We start from the raw sequence: 16577 nt of genomic DNA on the forward strand, positions 1-16577 counted from the left end.
TAACTGAAAAAAAAGGGAAGTTTTCCCAAATTAACTGTAAGTAGTAACTATGGAAGACTAGGACAAAAATTGTAGTACAGGGGCTTTGGCCTTGCATCCTGCTGACCCTGACATCACATGCTGACACATGTGATGAAATCCCATGCATTACCAGGAATAACTCCTGAGCAGAGAGCCAGGAGCAAGCCTGAGCTCTGTTGGGTATGGCCCTTCCCTACAAAACAACAAAGATAACTAATGAGCTAAGAGACCTTTATGTTGTTAGTTTTTGAAGTTGGAATTTTGGAATTCAAAACGGAGAGGAAAGAGTAAAATTTAGCCCTCTGAAGGATCTTTAGAGAATAATATCATTCAAAAAGTCTGCCAACAATAATTTATACACAGTTTGAGGAACAACAAATTCTCCTTCTGTGGTTTGTATCTGGAGAGGAAAACTAATCAAAAGGAAAAATTCCAAAGAAGGTTCAAATTTATTCTCCAACCTCATAGCCTAGTTCAATCTTGCCTATGTGGTTTTATTGCTTAGATCATACACACAAATTAGCACTGGGGTCCTAAAATTCAGCTTAAAAAAAAACTTTTGCACCTGGTGTTGATGAAAGAAAATGCTCTTTCTCAAATATGTGATTATATGGTTTCTCCCAAGTTCAAGATGTGTGAAAAGGGAGACGGGTGTTTTTTTTCTTTTAAAAAGAACTTCCTTTTATCGATTTTAAAAATGCACTTTTATCAATGTTAGGCTACGGGAGTCTTTTTTTTTTTTTAATATGGAACGCTTCATGAATTTGTGTATCATTCTTGTGCAGGGGCCATGCTAATCTTCTTTGTATCGTTCCAATTTTAGTATATGTGCTGCCGAAGCGAGCACAGAGTCTTTTAAAAGCAAAGAAACATAATGGTATCTTTCAAATTAGGCACCAGGGAACTAAGTATGACATGACAGATATGATCAAAATATCATGGAGTTGCTTTCTATAATTACTCTTGATGGAAAAGAAATGATACAATAGTTTACATTTGAAATCACTGGGATTTAACACTGACATTTAACTATAAAAATTGAGGAAATATTTTCTGTCAATATTCCCACAAGAGTAAGTTTTTATAGTTGTGGCCAGATAAAATATGATTTTCTTGTAGGCTGAAATCTACTACTATAATCTACCACCTTCATTATGTATTACTGTGAAATTAAATTGAAGTCATTCTGGAATTAAAATTAAAATAAGACCAATTGTCTAAGAAGAAAAAAGAAACATTCACAAATCTAACAGCTTATAAAAAGGGTATGAGAAATATAAGTTAAAAATGTTATTTTGCTAAAGTCATATAACACAATGACTCAGGGAGGTGTATAAATTTCCTAGAATGAATTCAGAGTCCTGTGTTAAGCTCCAAGATGAGTAGAATCTCCCCATCCTCACATAAATATATCAGTCACTTGAGGCATGAGTTTGAACTTTATCTAAAACCTTTCAACACTTCAGTGGTCACTGCCAATCAAATTAGTTTTAAAAATATATGGACTTTTTTCTCCGTCAATTTACTTAAACTTTTATAATTTTGTGCTTGGTGACATACACAGCATTGTATGGGTTTGAAAGAAGAAAAACCTCAGAATTCATATGTGTTTACTCCAGTGTTTTCATTCATTTGTTCATTTCAGTTTTTTAACTTAGCCTCTTTTTTACATTTTGTAGATGGAAATTTCCTTCATTTAATATTTTCAAGAGATAGAATAAAATATAAACGATGTTGAGGATTTTGAGGACCCTGAGGCTGCCTCCCAAAGTAGCAAGGATATCAACTCAAATCTATATCACATTTGATTTTTAAAAGCTATACACCAAACAAAAATTGCACCAATAGTTTCAATTTAAGTGTTTTTTAATTAATCTAATTTTAGGGGTTTTGGGGGGAGTCACATCTGGCGATGCTCATGGGTTATTCCTGGCTCTATACTCAGAAACCACTCCTGGCAGGCACGGGGCACCATATGGGATGCCCAGAGTTCAACCACCGTCAGTCTCTGGTGGGATGGGTGCAAGGCAAACACCTTACCGCTGTGTATCTCTCCGGCCCAAAATTAATCTAATTTTTAAATGATGGAAAATAAAAGACCAAATGCCTCTGGCTGAACCTCCTAAGTCTACCTACTCTGGGTAGATATAAGGAAGTGGCCGTTTTGGCATAGGACATCTGGCAAGGACTTGTGAATTATAATTTTCTTTTATAACTGAAAACTGTATCCTGGTCATGTCTCAATGGGATTTAAGGCTGTCAGAGCATACAAGGTTTATTTTAATCTGTTATGCAGCAACACACGTAACTTTTAGTTAACACTAATAACATCCCCTGTCTGGTATACTCCAATTTCAACAGAGGCTGCTAATTAAAGGTTGAATTAACCAAACACAGTTTGGCTACAAAACATGTGAAACTTATTTAAACCTAAAAGCAACTGCTGATTGTCAGTATGGGCAGAAGAATGTGATAGTCTTGTGAGATTACTGAGGCAAAAATGTTCAAGTACATTCAATACGCTTCAAGTCTGCCTGTTCAATAATACACAATGCGTTAACACAAGAGACAATGTGCTAAGTTTCTTTAATTACTGAAGCCAAGAGTTGAAAAATGATTCAACAAGGAAACAGCCCATTTCCTTCACTACAGTTAATTCCTACTCCAAGTCTTTGGTTCAATACAATTCTATATGCACTTGTTGGAACAATTTCCATACCATTTTCTCACCACAAAATTGATGATTTGAAAATCAAAGGGGAAAATGTCATAATAGGAAAATGCCAGTGGAAAATGGCATAGAGGAAGTGAGTGTCAGCAGGTAATTATATAATTCAATGCAAGGCTACAGCCTTTTTTTTTAAATTTTTGTAATATACATAGAGAATAGTATATATTTCAAAATGCTCCATTTGCTAAATTTTCACAAGCTATATAGATGAGTAGGTGAGTAGATAGCTAGGTAGATAGATAGAGATAGACAGACAGACAGACAGACAGATATGTGATGATGGATAGTTAGATGATAGATTAGATAGATTAGTTATGATGCAGCAAGCACCAGATAAAGAAACAACATTCCTGGTCTGTTTATATTTTCTTTATATTCCTGGGCCACACCTGGCAGTTCTCATATCTTACTCCTGGCTTTGTATTCAGGGATTACATAGATTACATATATAGTGCCAGAAATTGACAGGCAGTCAGCCACATATAATGGCCTTAAACCCTGTACTATCTCTCTGTTCCCCTGATTTTTTTTAAATGAACATTTTTTTTTTCGTTTGTTTTGGGGCCATATCTGGTGTTGATCAAGGGTTACTCCTGGCTCTGCATTTAGGAATAGTTTATGGTAATGCCTGGGGAACTATAAGGGATACTAAGGTTCATACCTGTATTGGTCATATGCAAGGCAAGTAAATGCCCTACCTGCTGTTCTAGCTCTCTGTCCCTCCCCATGACTTTTCATAATAATGTGTGAATAATGTGTATTCTTCTCCATAGTCAGCACTCAAATCTAGCTCTATGTCATAATTTGGAACTTTTCTCCTATTTTTTTCTTTTTTTTTTTTTTTTTTTTTTGGTTTTTGGGCCACACCTGGTGATGCTCAGGAGTTACTCCTGGCTCTCTGCTCAGAAATAGCTCCTGGCAGGCACGGGGGACCATATGGGATTCGAACCAACCACCTTAGGTCCTGGATCGGCTGCTTGCAAGGCAAACGCCGCTGTGCTATCTCTCCGGGCCCTTTTCTCCTATTTTTTAATTGTATTTAGGTTAGTATTGTTAGAATAGTGTTTAAGTTTTATAGTATTGATATACTCACCAGTATCATAATTTGTGTGACTTCACCACTGTCCTTGCATCACCTTTGATCCTGTCTTCATTCACCCCTCCCCATACAAACACTGTTTGTTGCCCAATATCATGATTTGAAAAAAACAAAACAAAACAGCAAATTCTTCAAGCTGGAAAGCAATCAGGAATGATAATAACCAGACTGAGTTTGCTCTTCTTTGAGATTTGGTATGTGAGACTCTCAGTACTCCAGCTAATTACAACAGAAGTTAGAAGAGTGAAAAGTCACTTTCATCAAAATTCTTTCCCTCACACTAGTGGTGAGATTGGGACTGAAACACTACATGCCTAACACAACTCGATTATAAACAACTTTGTAAATCACTGTGTCTCTTAGTAAAGAAACTAATAGACCTAGGAAATTTTTAAAAATAAAACTCCTTTCTCTCAGAGATATTATAATATCTATGGCTTGAAGGCTAAAATCTCAGACTGTAGAATTAAATAGCACCTCTAAAGTTTACTAACAGGAAGACCCAGTCCAAGTTATTTCACATCTCTGAACTTTAGTGACCCTAGCAACAAAATAAATGAGTGCTAATTTTGTCAAGAAGATAATATTGGATTCCCTATAATTGGATATAAAAAGTCGTAGAGACAAAGCAGTAACCAAAACATGGCATTTATCATCTTGAAAATTATTACAATCTCCTGAAGTGAGTAAGAGACTTTCTAGCTTTCTTCTTTGTCAGTTTGCCCTATAGTAGGCTCTCTCTCTCTCTCTCTCTCTCTCTCTCTCTCTCTCTCTCTCTCTCTCTCTCTCTCTCTCTCTCTCTCTCTCTCTCTCTCTCTCTCTCTCTCCTCTTCCTCAACCAAATTTAAGAGTAAACATTGAGTGAACTTTTGGTAAAACAAGCAAATAAAAAAATCCAATGTACTTCTTCCTTTCTCTCTTGTGATCCTAACCTAAATCCTTAAACAAATATCTCCTAACATTCACTCTGTAGCAGCTTTACAATCTTTGATAATCATGAACTTCAACTAGGGTCAGTGAAGCTAGATCAGTGGTCAAAGGGTTCTGATGTAGGTGGTTTCTGGGTCACCCATTCAGAAAGGCAGACACACTGGGACTCAGGACCTCAGAGATTATAAAGACCATCTTTGGAAGCAGCAGAACAATCCATGGTTCTATTTTCTATTCCAAGTAGGCAGTATTGCGGTTGAAACTTTCCAAACATTAAAGAAAATTTTCTAGAAATCAAATAATTATTCAAACATATAGGTTGCTGGCATTCATTTCATATATTAAATGTCCTAAGAAGAAATGATATGCTAGTTAATTGGTTGAGTCAAATCAATGCAACTTTAAAATTCATAAAGGCAAAGTTAGATGTCTGCTATTGTATGAAAGTATGTATTGGGGATCTAGCAAAATAGCACAGCAGTAAGGCTCTTTCTTAGACACAGCTGATTTGGGTTGGAGCCCCGACACCCCATATTATCCCCAGAGACTGCCAGGACTGATCCCTCAGCACTGAGCAAGAAATAAGTCCTGAGCACCTTTGGGTGTGATCCAAGCCCCTTCACCAACATTATGGTTTTTCTCACTATGTTTTCTTACTTCTTTACATATTTTTGGCATCTGATTTTCTCTTCTTCTTTGTTTTTAATTTTCAGGCCTTATTCTTGCTAAAAATAGGCCCATCAGCATCCCAGACCAAGAGAGCTTTTTTTAAAAAAAAAAAAAAAAAAGAAACAATTTCATATATATGTCATATATTTAGAGGCTTTGTTCAATGAATAATTCTTTCAAACTTCCACAATATCCTCCTTTTCCATTGTCATTATTATTACCAACACCTCTTCTCTGTATATTAAATTATGTCTACTCCACATAACAGGCATAGCCCTTAGTTAACTTCAATGATAAGTTTTTTATTAAAAAACAATTTGATATTATTCAATGATATTTCAGTCTAGATCATAGATTTCATTTTCTTCTGTCAACCTCAATAAGCATTTATATAGGACCTACTATATAACTACCTAAGTTCAGTTCTATTAGACTGGGTTTGCTATTTTTATAAGTTGATAGGGGAATGAAAACCACATTGTGGTAGAGCATAACTTGGACTAAGGGCAAGGTTCTACTACTGCTTTACACACACACACACACACACACACACACACACACACACACACAAACACCAGTAGCAAATCTGATCATTAAATGGGTAAATTAATAGCCCCTAATACATTTTAATTTGATTATATGAAGCAGGATAATTTTCATTTTCTTCCTAAACATCTCACAATAAATTCTTGTCCAAAGAGTACAGTTGTTAAAAACTCTACTTTTAGGCACTTCTTTTTTTTTTTTTTTTTTTTTTTTTTTTTTGGTTTTTGGGCCACACCCGTTTGACGCTCAGGGGTTACTCCTGGCTATGTGCTCAGAAATCGCCCCTGGCTTGGGGGAACCATATGGGATGCCGGGGGATCGAACCGCTGTCCGTTCCTTGGCTAGCGCTTGTAAGGCAGGCACCTTACCTCCAGCGCCACCGCCCGGCCCCACTTTTAGGCACTTCTAATCTGTTGGCTTTAGCTTCTGATCTGACACTCAAAAATGTTTACCTTACGAAGTAAGTAAAAAAATAAAAAAAGAAATACTTTGAGATTAGATACAAATTCACCTGTGTCATTGCTTGTCTAGAGGAAACATGGGGATTAAGAGTAATCAACTTTGGGCCGGAGAGATGGCACAGTGGTGTTTGCCTTGCAAGCGGCTGATCCAGGACCTAAGGTAGTTGGTTCAAATCCCGGCATCCCATATGGTCCCCCGTGCCTGCCAGGAGCTATTTCTGAACAGATAGCCAGGAGTGATCCCTGAGCATAACCGGGTGTGGCCCAAAAATCTAAAAAAAAAAAAAAAAAAAAGAGTAATTAACCTTGTTCCTATGTTCACCAATTTTTCCATAAGGTATCCTTTCATAATTAAAAAATATTAAAAAAATCAAGCAAATACAGCAGGGAGATAGCTCATAAGACTGGAGCATATATTTTGATTGCATTAAACACTGAGTCAAAAAAAACTGATATCATATTTGGACTTGAGCATCACTGAGTCCAGTTAACACCAAATCCTCAGACTCGAGCCCTGAACTGTCAGACCCACATGACCTGGCTGAGCATAACCATAAATAGCCCTCAACCACCTGAGCATAGCTGATTGAACCCCCTCCCCTCAAAAAAAAAATAAATAAAAGAAGCAAAAATGATCTTAAGTTAGGCAGGCAAGCTAACCATTAGAAAATATTGTATAAAGCATAGTGCTTCGTAATATTGTTATATTTCTTATCTGCATTTTTAATTCAAATATACCTTAAGTTTAAAATAGTCATTTTGAAAAAGGATTCTCAAAAGAATACATAATTGTTCTTTAATTGGTATTATGATTTCAGGCTAGATAAGATGTGACTAGTTTTTTTTTTCTTGGTTCCTCTCAAGTCATCTAAAATAAACATGGGAAATTTCAGTAATTACAAACATACTAATAAATTTTGTTATTTGGGAAAATTTTAGATTCACTGAAACTCAAAAATATTTAGGCTTTACCTAACTACTTTCAATGTGGTGGACAAGTATCTAAAATACCATATTCATTTGCTTTCATGATTTTATAATGAGATATATTATAAATATATTGATTTTTTTTTAAATTTATTTGGCATTGGGCATAAATTGAATCCAGGAAAGTACAATTTATATGATTAAATCTTTGGCCACGCCTTTTAAAATAAGCATCAGATTTTTAATGTGTGACTTTTGAAAAAGTTTCACACTGAGGATTATCATAATCCTAGAAGTGACAATTTTTTTAATCTGTAGATTCATTTATTTATTTCTAATAATTTTATTGAGTCCACTGTGAATTACAAATCTTTCACAGTTATATTCAAGGTACATAGTGACAGTGATTTAGGGCAATTCCTACCACCAGTGTTGACCTCCCTCTGCCCCTGTTCCCAGAATGTGTGGATTCATTTTTAAACCACAACTAGGCTAAAAGAAGCACTCTGTATTTATTGTAAACAGGTGTGCCTGTCCCACTATCTTTAATCACTAAGACCACATTGTACTCTGTTCAGGAAGACAAAAAGGTATGAACATTTAGGGGAATCTGGCAAACTCTTTATCCAAACTGCTCAAAAATGTACCTTTCTCTTGTTCCCAACTAAAGGTGAAAAATATTACAATTCTGGGGCCGAAGCGATAGTACAGTGGCACGGCATTTGCCTTGCACACAACCAACATAGGACAGATATTGGTTTGAATCCCAGCATCCCAAACGGTCCCCCATTTCTGCCAGGAGCGATTTCTGGATGCAGATCCAGGAGTAACCTCTGAGCGCCACTGGGTGTGACTCAACAAAACAAAACAAAACAAAAATTACATTTCTGAAAATAAATATGAAGTCAGCAAACTTTGTGTCTAGAAAAGCATCCCACTGGAGCAAGCAAGAGTATAAAAGAATATTTAAGACAAACATAAGTAGGCAAACATGTAAAGAGAAATGTCTTAATTGGCTAATTCTCCATTTCAAGCTCAGTCAGCAGAGAATCATCATAGAAATCACTTTTAACCCCTGAGGCAATGTTTCTGTTAATTTTGTAATAAAATATTGTTAACTTATCATGATTTAACAATATAATAAAATTCCAGGAGCTCAACTTCAGACCCTTATGTGAACCAGTGCCCACTTCCAAACTTCTAGCATCATCTAACTATCAAAAGGGTTTCCCATTATCTGTTCCTTGCATCCCCTTCCCATCCTCATGTAACCACAATCTTTTTCACAGTCGGTTAGATTTGTTTTTTTTTTTTCCATTTTGTTTCAGGTGTTTATATATTCCACTTGAGAGTAAGACTGTTTGGTTATCTCCTTTTATTTTTTATCTTACCTCTTTTATCATGATCGGGTGTTCAACATATATTGTCACAAGAGGAATAGTTTTATCTTTTTTAATAGCTGAATACGATTTTAGGGGTATTACAACACAACTTCTTTATCCAGTCATTTCATCTATGGACATTTAGGTTGGTTCTATTTCCTGACTATTTTAAATAATGCTGCTGCAGATAACACAGAGCATGGAAATATTCTTTCAAATTAGTGGTTTTTATACTCTTCCGGTAATTACATAAGAGTGATATTGCTAGATCATGGGTTATATCCGTTTTTCATCTTTTAGGACTCTCCATATTCTTTTTCATAAAAGATGCTCCACTTTGGGGGTCGGAGTGATAGTACAGTGGGAAGGGTATCTGCCTTGTACATGGCCAACCCAGGTTTGATCTCCAGCGTCTCAGATGGTCCTCTGAGCCCATAGTGGTTAAGGCAATATTCTGAAGCAAGGTAACAGATTTCCTCCAGCTTGAGATTTGTGTCTTTAGATGGCTTTTGCTCTTTCTTCTTTTGTCCTTTTGCCCATGAAAGGGATAGATATAAAATTGTATAAAGTATAAAATCTCATATAAAATTGTAAAGCATCCAAAAGCTTACCTGTGCAAATTCTTTGAGTGATACCTAGTACTTAGTAAATTGTAAACATTAGTTGTGCTGGGGCCAAAAACATAGTACATCAGGGAAAGCACTTTCTTTGCACAAATCTGACCTGGATTCCATCTCTGGCACTACATAATGTCCTCTACCCCAGAGCACAAAGCCAGGAGTAAGTCCTGAGCACTACCAGGTCTGGCCCAAGAACAAATCAAAAAAGTATTAACTGTATTCACAAATTCATCACTGTAATGCTACAAAGGAGAGAAAATCAAGAAGAAAAGACAAGTATCAAATGGGATTATATTTATTTAGAAATATAGAAAGTGTACAAAAGGAACGCATAGTTCTAAGATGAATAGTTTGGGAATCTGGGTTTCTTCTCTGCTTTTGCCTCCAGGTAAGAATCTCCAGGAAGGAAAAATGAAAACTTTTAAAATATCATCCAAACTTTGCTTGCTTACTTCTACTCTGGATAAATCTGTCTACATTCTTGAACACAATTCCACTTTCTCTTTTCTCATATTTTCCCAGCAATTTTTGTTCAATTAAAAACTACTTTGCTTCACTAAAAGGAGAAAAGAAACAGAAGTCATTTGTGACATATTTTCACCTATAAAAGTCATGACCAAAATTGTTCACAAATTTCACTTAGAACATGTTATGTTATGGCTTTCTTATTATTTAGTTATTTAGAAATTAAGTTACGTTAGCAAGTGAAACTCCTGGGACTGAACATCACTTGCATGCCTGCATAATAGAAATTTGTAATCATAGGTATGAGTGGGTATTGGAAAGAAGAATAAAGCTATCTAACCAATCGGAAGCACAACGATGCTTCTAATTCAACAGTTTTCTCAAAGGCCTTTCCAGCAGCTATTATAGCAGTCAAATGTAGGGGAAGGTAACAGTGGATTATTACCTTTCACTCAACACTTCTCCCTCAGCCAAGACTTTTTCAAATGTCACAGGAATATAATTCACATGCTTCACAGATTGTGAGCAATTTTCTCTAAACCTTCAAACATGTATCCAGAAGCATGTATCCAGAAGTTCAAAGTAATTCAAGTGCACCAGTAAATGGCCAACAGGCCATCTCTCCTGTCATTTGATTAGGCTGGGAAAGGTATGGACTGCAAGCATTTCTTCCCACAGATAAGGAAAAGCACATCCTGTTGGGATGGGTGGGTGCACTTTGAACTTTGCAACAACTTTTTTATTTTTATTTTGATCGAAGTGGATTACAAATCTTTCACAGTAACTGCTTTAAGTACATAGTGACATTGAATCAGGGGTATTCCCACAGCCAATGTTGTCCTCCCTCTACCCCTGTTCCCAGCATGCATCCCATATTCCCCTATACTACCCACTCTGGTTGCTAGTATAAGTGGTCCCCTCTGTTTCTAGCATGTTGTAGATTGGGTGTTGATTCTGCTTTGTTAGCTTTGTATTTGGTGTTTAAGTCTGATTATTTTTTTATTTCTATTTAATGTTCATACGACTGTCTGGTCTTGGTACCCTCCATTATTTCCCCCTCAGTTTGTGAGGTGGAACAATATGGTTCAAATTATGTGGTTCTGTTTGAAGGAAAGAAAAATAAAATAAAATAAAATAAAATGGGGCAAAAATCAAACAAGCAAAAAATGGGAGGGGTCCTTCTAGAGGCTATATATATCAATTTAAGAGAAGAAAGGGAAAAAGGACGAAAAACATAAAAACAGTACTAAAAAAATTTTTTTTAATCAAACAAAAACCTCAAAAAGCACCACAGCAATAAAGACACCAAGCACACAATAACCATGGACCTGAAATAAAAACAAAACAAAGCACACTAAAAAAGAAAACCCATGGAAAGAAAAGCAACAAGCAACAACAATAATAAAACAAAACAAGACAAAAGTTAATTTGTGCTTCTCTTTTCTTTTCTTCTTGCATAGGCACAGTAAATATTGGGGAAATTAGAAAGGGAATTCCTTTGGCCTAAAAGATACAGGGTTTCTCCGCCCTTTAAGTATACTGTCATGGGAATAACTACAGGCTCCATGTATGTTCTTTTATTCTCCCCTTTGGTCCTTTGGTGGTGTCTGGAAACTTTCTGCTCCATCATGGATGATAAAATCCCATCTCTGTCTAGAGATCTTGGTATTTCCTCAGGTCAAAGAGTGAAGCCTAGGATGGAGTCTTTCTTTATGGTTCTAGGAGTTCTGTTCCATCACTGTTGGCATTTTTTTGTTTATTTGTTTGTTTGCCTTTTTTTTGTCTTTTGGTCACACCCGGCAGCACTCAGGGGTTACTACTGGCTCTATGCTCAGAAATCGCTCCTGGCAGGCTCGGGGGAGCCATATGGGATGCTGGGATTCGAACCACTGACCTTCTGTATGCAAGACAAATGCCTTACCTTCATTTTATCTCTCTGGCCCCCATCACTGTTGTTTAATCAGTTTTCTCTTTGAAACAACTTTTGACACACTGGAAGCCATTATGCGGTGGGTACAATGAAATTCCCATTGATAATCAGTATCAACTTGACTCAGTGCAGAGAATTGTTATTATTATTATTATTATTATTATCATTATTATTATTATCCAAGTATTACAAGGAAAATTGTTCATGGGCATCTGGGGAGCCAAGCATCATCTCTTTTTATAATCTTTAGGTGGTCAGAATTTAACAAAATTACTGACATCAAAATAATAACAATCATTATGTTAGTAACATCATAGAAAACTTGCTCTGTACCAGATACTGCATTAAAAGCAGTATTGCCTCATTAAGTCTGAACAATTCTATTTTCCGTCTAAGGAAACTGGGCACATACCCAAAAATACAAGGCAGAGAAGACATCTGCACTCCTATGTTCATTGCAGCACTATTTACAATAGCCAAAATCTGGAAATAATCCAAGTGCCCAAGAATAGATGACTGATAAATATTCTGTGGTATATACACACCCTATTATACTTCTTGGTCATAAGAAAAGATGAAATCATATAAGTTGATGATACATGGATGAATCTGGAGAGTATTATGCTAAGTGAAGTGGACCAGAGAGAAAGGGAAAGACACAGAATGATTTCACTCCTATGTGGGACATAAAGAAACATAGTAGGGGAATGACTAATGCCCAAAGGCAATAAAAATGAAGAGTAGGAGAACTTGTTCTTGTAGAAAGTTTGACACTGGGGGCCCGGAGAGATAGCACAGTGGTGTTTGCCTTGCAAGCAGCTGATCCAGGATCTAAGGTGGTTGGTTCAAATCCCGGTGTCCCATATGGTCCCCCGTGCCTGCCAGGAGCTATTTCTAAGCAGACAGCCAGGAGTCACCCCTGAGCACCGCCGGGTGTGGCCCAAAAGCCAAAAAAAGAAAAAAAAGAAAAAAGAAAAAGAAAGTTTGACACTGATGTGGTCAGTGAAGTGGCCACTCTGACAATGATAGAGGAAAGTGGTCACTCTGGATGAGGACTGGGTGCTGAGAGAAGATAGAGTGGTATGTATGAGAGATATCGTTTTGATAATAGTATTGTAAACTACAGTGACAAAAAAGAAAAAAGTGCTTACCATAGAGGCAGTTTGGGAGATGGGAAGGACACTGGGATATTAATGGAAGAAAGTGAATACTGATGAAAAAATTAGTATTGGATCATTGAATGCCTGAAACTCAATCATGAATAACTGTGGCTCATGGTGATTCAATTAAAATTTTTCTAAAATCAAAGAGAGATTATTCCACCCAAAGTAGGCATTATTAATTGTGATTACATTAGCAATGCTCAATATCTGTTTTGATAAATAAATGAAGTGACTTAATTTTAAAGAAGGGATCTGGGGCCAGAGAGATAGCATAGCGGTAGGGCGTTTGACTTGCAAGTGGCCGCCTCAGGACCAATGGTGGTTTGAATCCCAGCATCCCATATGGTCCCCTATGTCTGCCAGGAGTGATTTCTGAGCAGAGAGCCAGGAGTAACCCCTGAGGTCCGCCAGGTGTGCCCACCCCCAAAAAAAAGAGTTCTAACTTCATAACACATATGTTCTCTAGGAGACTGGAATGATACATAGTCCTGCGAGTAGGAGACTTACCTTCCTTGAAGCCAATCTGGTTTCTATGCTTGACATAAAATTAGTCTTCCTATATATAAAAATAAATAAATAAAAAAAATAGAAATAAAGGGAAAGGCCATCAAAAAAGGATTGATACACTTTAAAATTTACTAGACTTATTTAACAAAATTGGGGAAAAGCATCATTACATACTGCAGAGAAACAGTGATCATTATACACTCTTTTGATTCTCATTTGCTTAAATGCATTTTCCTTAACTTCATGGAATTAAGTCATAGAATTAATAGTCTTAAATTTATTTTTAACTGTCCTGAAGGTCTACTATTATTATTGCTATTTTTTGCAGCTAACAGTTTATTAGTCATCAATAAATGATAACTCCACAGCCTTATCCAAGAACCTCCTTGTACATTCATTCATTCTACAGAGATTCACAAGTTTGGCTCTAAGAACATGGTAGAGTAGAAACAGGCTGCTCTTATGATCTAATAATTCAACAGTGAAGTTTAGTGGAAAATAGACAACAAATTATCAAGGAGACAGATAATTGTAAGTGAGGTACAAAATGGTACTGATTGTCCAGTTTGATAGAATCAAGGAAAACTTCTTTAATATGATATTTAAACTGAAACCTGAATAAAAAATTATGAAACTTGGCTTAGTCTGGGGTGTGGAATGGAGGAGGAAAGGGCAGGGAAATGGGAAAAGTGTTTAATAAGGATGTTACAGAGAAAACAAATGACAGTTTATACAAAGACGATGAATCAGGAAGAAGCTGGTTGCAGCATAGGTTTTAGCTTTCATTATTAAATAATTTTTCAATGGTGAAAAAATAGAACACTATCTTCTAGAAACTGCTGTATATGATGATTACTAGAGAATATGACACTTGCTTCATGGGTAGGAACACCCTGTTTCAGGCCAAACGTTTTTCCTTTCTATTTTCCGCAACTTTTGTTGCACGTATGCAAAAAACTGCCTCCATCACCCCCTTTTCTTAGAACCTTGGGACACGGATTACTTTGTTTTACTTCATATTTCTGCATTTTTCTATAAAATTAATAAAAAAAATAAAGAAAAGATGGGGGTCAGGGGCTAAGTGGTCTCATGTGCATTGATAGAGATAAAAAGGACAGAACTAAATATAAGCCAAAGTCAAAAACAATAGTATCAAGAGATCCAAACTATAACAATCTAAACTTAAAATGGGCCTGTTAGTTATATTGGCAGGCCAGGGGACAAAGAGTGGTGGGATAGGATGTGTACTCTGAGAACATTAGTGGAAGAAGGTCGGCACTGGTGGTGGGAATGGCCCAGATTCACTGTCACTGTATATCTGCATTCCAACAATGAAGGACTTTGTAAATCACAATGATTTTAAATAAAATAAAATAAGTTAAAATAAAAAATAAGAAAGTCTGATACTGAAAGACACACCAAGAAAAAACTTCAAATTCTAAACTATCCTATTGTCGGTCATAGTACTGGCAATTCTTAAGAGCTATTTGATCCAGAAGTAGCAATTTATCAATTTATTATTGAGGCTACAAAGAAGAATTTTCTCTCTTCTCTGATTGTTCTCTCTCTCTCCTCTTACAAATCCAGGGAGGGAGGGAGAAGAAAAGGGAGGAGAGAGAAAGAGAGACAGACAAACAGACAGCTCACACAAGCTTCTTCCAAAATATCCACTGGATGATCTGTCTTCCAGAAAAACAGAGTGACAGCAGACCCCACCACCATTTTATTTTCTTCCCACACACACTTCCTTCCCTGACCGCCTCCACCCACCTTTCACTTAGATCGATGTCTCTGCCAAAGTAAACATCTCAAAGAGAGGCTTTGAGGAGAGAAAAAGACAAAAGGAGAAAAGAAGAGGAAAATAAATCCTTTTAGGACATCTTGCACATCTCGGCAAAACTATCTGAACGCCACCTGACTTCTGTAGCTTTTCAAAGCACACAACAACCAGGTCACCCAGCTTAAGTGGCATAAAAATAGCAGTGACCAACTGATTGCATTCACAGTGTGTGGTCCCGAAAATCAATCCCTCTGGAGGACAAAGCCAACACCTCTTCCTTGCAAGTTCATTCAGTTTCCTCACTTATTGTTTCTCCAGGTAATGCCTGCAACTTAAGTAGGATGGGTAAAGTAAGTAGCCCTTGATAAAGCACAGGAAACATGGTGAGAGGAAGGAGGGGGCGAGGTTAAGAAAGGGGAGCAGAGAGCCTCCATTATCCTGGGGCAGAGGAAAAAAAAAATCTGATCAAAGCCTTTAAGGCTTGTGTGTCCTCTTACAGTATAGGTAGCATAATATAGAGCAAAGTTGCTATTTCCTCTTGATTACTATGGAGTTTAATCACAGTTTACCTGGCATTTTTCTAGTTTTGAATCCCTGGTAGCCTCTAGTCTCTGACTTACATGGAAACTTCGATTGGTAGGTAACTCAAACTTTTTCAAGAGACCAAGCAAGTAGGTGAGGATTAAATCTTGACTACCTCTCTACCCAGAATCCCAGGCATCTCATATGGTTCCTTGAGCCTCACCAGGATTAATCCCTGAGCCAAGAGTCAGCCCGGAGTACCACCGGATGTGTGCCCCCCAAAAAAGTTAATTTGAACTCTGTATAATATAAATTTATCCTTAATCCTGTTTTAAATTTTTACTTTATTTTTATGTTTTGAGTTTTTTTTTAATATTCTCATTGTTCTAACCAAACAAAGACGTTCTGAGTTTAACAAAATAAATTCTACCTGAAAGAAAACAAAATTACATATAAGCAAATAAAACTCTCTTGTCATCAGATTTTTCCTGTCAATAGTCTTTCAGAATAGAAAATGAGTCTTTCATTTTAGTGCCTCTGTTTTTTGTTTTTGTTGTAATTTTAGATACCATGAATTTATAATAGTGTTAATGATAGGGTTTCATGTGTGTAATGTTCTAACACCACACCCTCCACCAGAGTATATGATATTCTAACATCACACCCTTCACTGAAGAGTCTGCTTTCTGCTTTCTTCCACCATTGACTCAGTGCCCACTGTCTGCCAGTTCGCCCTGGCTCTTATCCCATGGTAAGTTCATTTTTGTATGCTAATTGCCACTTGGACATTTGCTGTTCTTTTGCTATGTTTCTTGATCTTATAT

General features: G+C 36.6%; 1 non-coding gene across 1 annotated transcript; it reads right to left on the reverse strand.

The window, feature by feature from the left end:
• Window positions 1-761: 761 nt before the first annotated feature.
• Window positions 762-868, reverse strand: LOC126023557 (U6 spliceosomal RNA). The gene has a single exon (XR_007500672.1). It is a non-coding gene; the product is annotated as a U6 spliceosomal RNA (small nuclear RNA).
• Between the last annotated feature and the right edge of the window lie 15709 nt (window positions 869-16577).

The sequence above is a fragment of the Suncus etruscus genome, chromosome 11 (assembly GCF_024139225.1).
Source record: "Suncus etruscus isolate mSunEtr1 chromosome 11, mSunEtr1.pri.cur, whole genome shotgun sequence".
In the NCBI taxonomy this organism is placed as follows: domain Eukaryota; kingdom Metazoa; phylum Chordata; class Mammalia; order Eulipotyphla; family Soricidae; genus Suncus; species Suncus etruscus.